Source organism: Artemia sp. Qi Xiang Cuo, chromosome 20 (assembly GCF_049724085.1).
Source record: "Artemia sp. Qi Xiang Cuo chromosome 20, ASM4972408v1, whole genome shotgun sequence".
In the NCBI taxonomy this organism is placed as follows: Eukaryota; Metazoa; Arthropoda; class Branchiopoda; order Anostraca; family Artemiidae; genus Artemia; species Artemia sp. Qi Xiang Cuo.
Genome location: NC_142813.1, coordinates 27394081 through 27399080, shown reverse-complemented (window position 1 = coordinate 27399080; position 5000 = coordinate 27394081). Strand labels below are relative to the sequence as shown.

General features: G+C 35.0%; 2 protein-coding genes across 2 annotated transcripts in view; both read right to left on the bottom strand.

Annotated features, from left to right (window-relative positions):
• The window catches only part of LOC148940057 (protocadherin-like wing polarity protein stan), a 421746-nt gene that overhangs the window by 287875 nt on the left and 128871 nt on the right, over window positions 1–5000 (bottom strand). The gene's annotated exons all lie outside the window — the stretch shown is intronic.
• LOC148940058 (uncharacterized) overlaps window positions 1–5000 on the bottom strand; it is a 139178-nt gene that overhangs the window by 128610 nt on the left and 5568 nt on the right. The window lies entirely within an intron of this gene.

Genomic DNA, 5000 nt, shown 5'->3' with positions numbered 1-5000 from the left:
TAAATTGATGTCTATCCCTCGAATCCTAATGCCTCAGAAGAATCCTAAATATAAACTGGACCCAGAAGATAAGAAATGACACCGTCAGGCACCAGGTCCAGCTATCTTTAATAACAGACGTTATCCGTCAACTTAGGTGACGTTATCTTGGGCATGTCATCAGGATGGGAAGAAATCGCTTGCCAAACTCCATCCTCTTTTGACAACCAGAAGGATCAAGAAGACGAGGCCGTTCTCGAAACACCCAGAGACGTTCACACAGAAGAGACTTGTCAAATATACATGCGTTCCTACAGCCCGAATGGGAAGACGTACTAGCTGCAGCACACCTCCGAGATAACTGGAGACTGTTCGTGGATCCCCTAGGTGCCTCTGGAGGCACAGGAGGAACTAAGGTAAAATAATCCCTGGAAAGCTAAAAGCAAAAAACGCTAAAGCCTTGAAGTTCTTTAAAAAATATTTCTCGTTCAAATTAAATGACCCTTGTGTCTCAGTACTCGTTCTTGAAGAAAATGGACAAAACGTCAAACTTTGGCGGAAAATGCGAGGGACGAGCAAGGGGTTGTCCCCTTCATATACGGATTAATTTCTGTTTCTTTTTAAGTTTTAATGTTGCTCCTTACTATCAGTTGAAAAAAAGTGTTCTTATTTAATTTTAAACCGTTTTACAAATCGTGTTAGGTAATCTACCCCTCCCCCGTTTAAAATTTCCCTGAAAAAATCTCGCCAGAAAAACTCATCCTCAAAGATAATTCTCGCCGTGGAAAATCCTCTTCCGCCGAAAATTCCTCACCGAAAAACTTATGTAAATTTCGGCACAACAAAATTTTTTACACAATATGAAGCCCTTCTCCAAAGGACTGTGGGGGTTATAAAATTCCCAGAGGCTTAGTTATTGGGCCTTTCAATTACACTGAACCGAATGGCTATCTCAGAATTTTGACTGTATTTTCTTGAGGAAAAAAGCGGTTTCAGGGGGGTTAAAAAACGAACAAAATAAAAAAAAAAAACAAAAAGAAAAAAAAACGTGGTCTTTCTTCACGCGAAAAATAAAAAATTCCATACTTTTGTAGATAGAATCTTCAAACCCTCCACAGTAGATTGGAAGTCCTGCACATGCTGAATCTGTTAGTGTGATTCACTTGACTTTTGCCGTGTGTTTCCCCCCTTTTTGAAAAATCAGTCAAATTTTCTCAGGCTCGTAGCTTTTGATTGATAGCCTTACACTTAATGTATTTTGTGTATTTGGAATCAGTATAAAAAGCCAATCCTTTTAAAGTATTAATTGTTATCAAAATTACATTTTTTTTAAATTTTAGTTACTATGGGGCCGAGTCACACCTTACAAACAGTTTCATTACAATAAACTGTTGGATGATTTTAGGGTTCTTTAACCTTTTCGAGTGGTCCGTATGAGTTCTTACATGCGAAATGGCATGAAGTTTTCAAAAATGCAATAAGTATCTGGCCGACTAACGTTTATGAAAATGAAGACGACCTTATTTCTTCATCAAAATTCAACCCCAAATAGCAGACTAACTCCATATGTTACAAACCATGCTAATAAATCCCCCATGTTGCAAATTGATTAAATTTGGCTGATATATTCTCTAATTAAAAAAAAAATCGTTCATCAATGAAAAGCCGTGTTTTCAAGATTCTTTTGTGCCCGGATGCTGGGACTTCTACATGATATATTTTGCTCTTATTTCAAATTGCATGATAATTGTACTGGGAGATCTCCTCCATTTTTTCTCTTGCCATGTATCTTTTGTTGTTTTGTTTCTCCTTCGATCTTTTCTTCTTGTCTGAAGATCTTTTCGCTATTTAGTATTACTTTCGATCTATTTATGTATTAACCTGACACATCAAGCTCTGTTTTCTGTTGACTAGGATTACAATTTTTTTCAAATTATGCTTTATTAATAAATATTTTTATGCTGAGCTTCGTCAGGTTTTAAAAAGGGAAAGAAAAGTAATTTAAATTTTCTAGAAAAATTTTATATGCAATATATAGTATATTCCACTGTGATGAAATATATTAAAATAGGACAAGGATACCTAGAAGGAGCCGAAAATGTAAAAAACAACAACAGAACAATTTGTAATGTTCTGAAAAATAGTCCAGTTTCTTTAGATTAGAACCATAGCCCCCTCCCCCGCTTTCGTTTATAACTTTTGCCAGCTGCTCCTCCCCCTTAAAATGGTAACTTATCATGACTATCAATTTTATTGTACTATGAGGTATGTATTGAGCTTTACGGCTACTTTTCTCCCGTTTCTATAAGATTTAAAGAATGAGTACCAACATATCTTTTTCTATCCGTCGCGCAAAAACTTGAATTTTGTTTCGGGTGCTAACCCTTTGTATATCCAGTTTTGTTCTTGACCACACAATTAAAGTAAAATTAGAGACAAAGGTAGAAATACAGGTTGCTGTAATTGCTCGACTCTCCTACAGCGAAGACACTGAATGTAATAGTGTGCCTATCAGCTTTGAAATTTCCCCAAATCCAGCGTACAATTCGAAGCCAAAGTCCTGCTTGAATGCTCATAGATCATTAGAGCAAAAAATTGAGTCGGGTTTCAATAATATTTTCTGGCGACAGGGACAAATGCTTGAAACAAATGCTTTGTTTTGAGGCAAAACAAACCAAATGTTGAACGCAAAAACAATTATTGTAAAAAGAGCTAGTCTTCTAGAGAGATATCACCCGATTTGAGGGTCACAACTAACTCGTAAAAGGTTTTGTTGCATGAACTGGTTTTGCCTATCGGGCTAGTAAAAGTGAAGAGACATATAAAAGGACAATCAAACAGTTCGTGGTAACGAACTGTAAGTAAGGAGCGACCCGGCTCAATGGTAACCGAAACTCTAAAAAACGGGATTTTGATACCAATAGATACATCAAAAGAATCAGATTTTAATTCTGATTTCAAATATATAAGTTTCATCAAGTTTAATCTTACCCATCAAAAGTTACATGCCTGAGAAAATTCGGCTGATTTTCGAAGAAAGTGGGAAAGACCTCCTAAAATCCAAAGACCCTTAATGAAAACCACGCCATCATATTCAGCGTATCATAGAACCTTAATGAAGAGGTTTCAAGCTCCTATCTGCAAAAATGTGGAATTTTGCATTTTCCCAGAAGAAAAATCACGGATGCGTGTTTATTTGTTTGTTTGTTTATTGTTTGTTTTGTTTTTTCCCAGGGGTGATCGGATCGATCCAGTGGTCATAGAATATCGTGGGAGGGCTCTTTTGAATGGAAATTAAAAGTTCTAGTGCCCTTTTAAGTGACCAAAAAAAATGGAGGGCAACTAGGCCCCCTCCCACGCTCATTTTTTTCCCAAAGTCACCCGATCAAAATTTTGAGATAGCCATTTTGTTCAGCATGGTCGAAAATATGATAAAAATGTCTTTTAGGATGACTTGATCCCCCAAAGTCCCCAGGGGGAGGGCTGAAAGTTAAGAACTTAACTCAATGTTAACATATAGTATTGGTTATTGGGAAGTATACAGACTTTTTCAGAGGAGATTTTTTCTGGTAGGTGGGGGAAGGAGAGGGTCGGGGGCTATATGGAAGGATCTTTCCATGAAGGAAGTTTTCATGGGGGAAGGGACGTTGCTATGAAGGGGGCGCCGGATTTCCCAGCATTATTAAAGAAAAAGATCAGGAATTAAATAAAAAAAAACAAGTTTTTCAACTGGTCAACTGATTGTGATTAAGAGGTCATTTTTAAAGAACTGGAAAATAATTCGAACTATAGTTTAAAGAGCAGGGTATTGACTAGGGGGCGAACCCCCTAATATACGTGTTAAAAATTTATGAATATAGAAGTTCATTACGTAAGTTAATTCTAAGTTACGTATATTTATTACTAATAGAAACGTTCGTAAATAAAATTAAACAAGTTTCGAGAAAGCCATTTAACCAAATATAATATGCAAATTTTGTTTTAATTATTCATGTACGGTGAGCCAAAATCAAAACCTGCATTAATTCAAAAACGTTCAAAAATTAAATAAAAAAAACAAGTTTTTTTAACTGAAAGTAAGGAACGACGTTAAAACTTAAAACGAACAGAAATTATTCCGTATATGAAGGGGGCTGTCCCTCCTCAACGCCTCGCTCTTTACGCTAAAGTTTTTTTATTGTTTAAAAAAATAGAGTTGTGAGAAAGTCAAACTTTAGCGTAAAGAGCGAGGCGTTGAGGAGGGGACAGCCCCTTCATATACGGAATAATTTCTGTTCGTTTTAAGTTTTAACGTCGTTCCTTACTTTCAGTTAAAAAAACTTGTTTTTTTTATTTAATTTGAACAGGATTAAATACAAAAAAGTTATCTTCAACTGAAAGTAAGGAGCAGCATCAAAACTTACAATAAACAGAAATTATTAATTATATGATGGGGCTGCCCCCCTCTCAATACCTCATTCTTTATGCTAAAGTTTATATATATATATATATATATATATATATATATATATATATATATATATATATATATATATATATATATATATATATATATATATATATATATATATATATATATATATATATATATATATATATATATATATATAAGTAGAGAGGGGTCATGAGCTCGTGACCCCACCACGTGGTTTATGGTTTTCTCACTGAGAATGAAAAAACAGTAATTTTCTCACTTGAAAAAACATGAATTTTGTCACATTTACGGTTATTTTCATGGATGGTTATGTGTGTTGTTCGATTTATTTGATGTTTTTCTCGGATGTCAACATCAAATTATGGATGTTTTATGGTTTTTGTCAGTGAGAAATTGAAAAACATGAATTTTCTCACATTTATGTCTGTTTTCATGGTTTTTGTCAGTGAGAATTTGAAAAAACAGGAATTTTCTCACATGGAAAAACAGGAACTTTCTCACTTGGAAAACCATAAACCACGTGGTCCTGTCACGAGTAGCACCTGTGAACTTGATTTACATAATCGCTAGGGGAAATTATTGATTC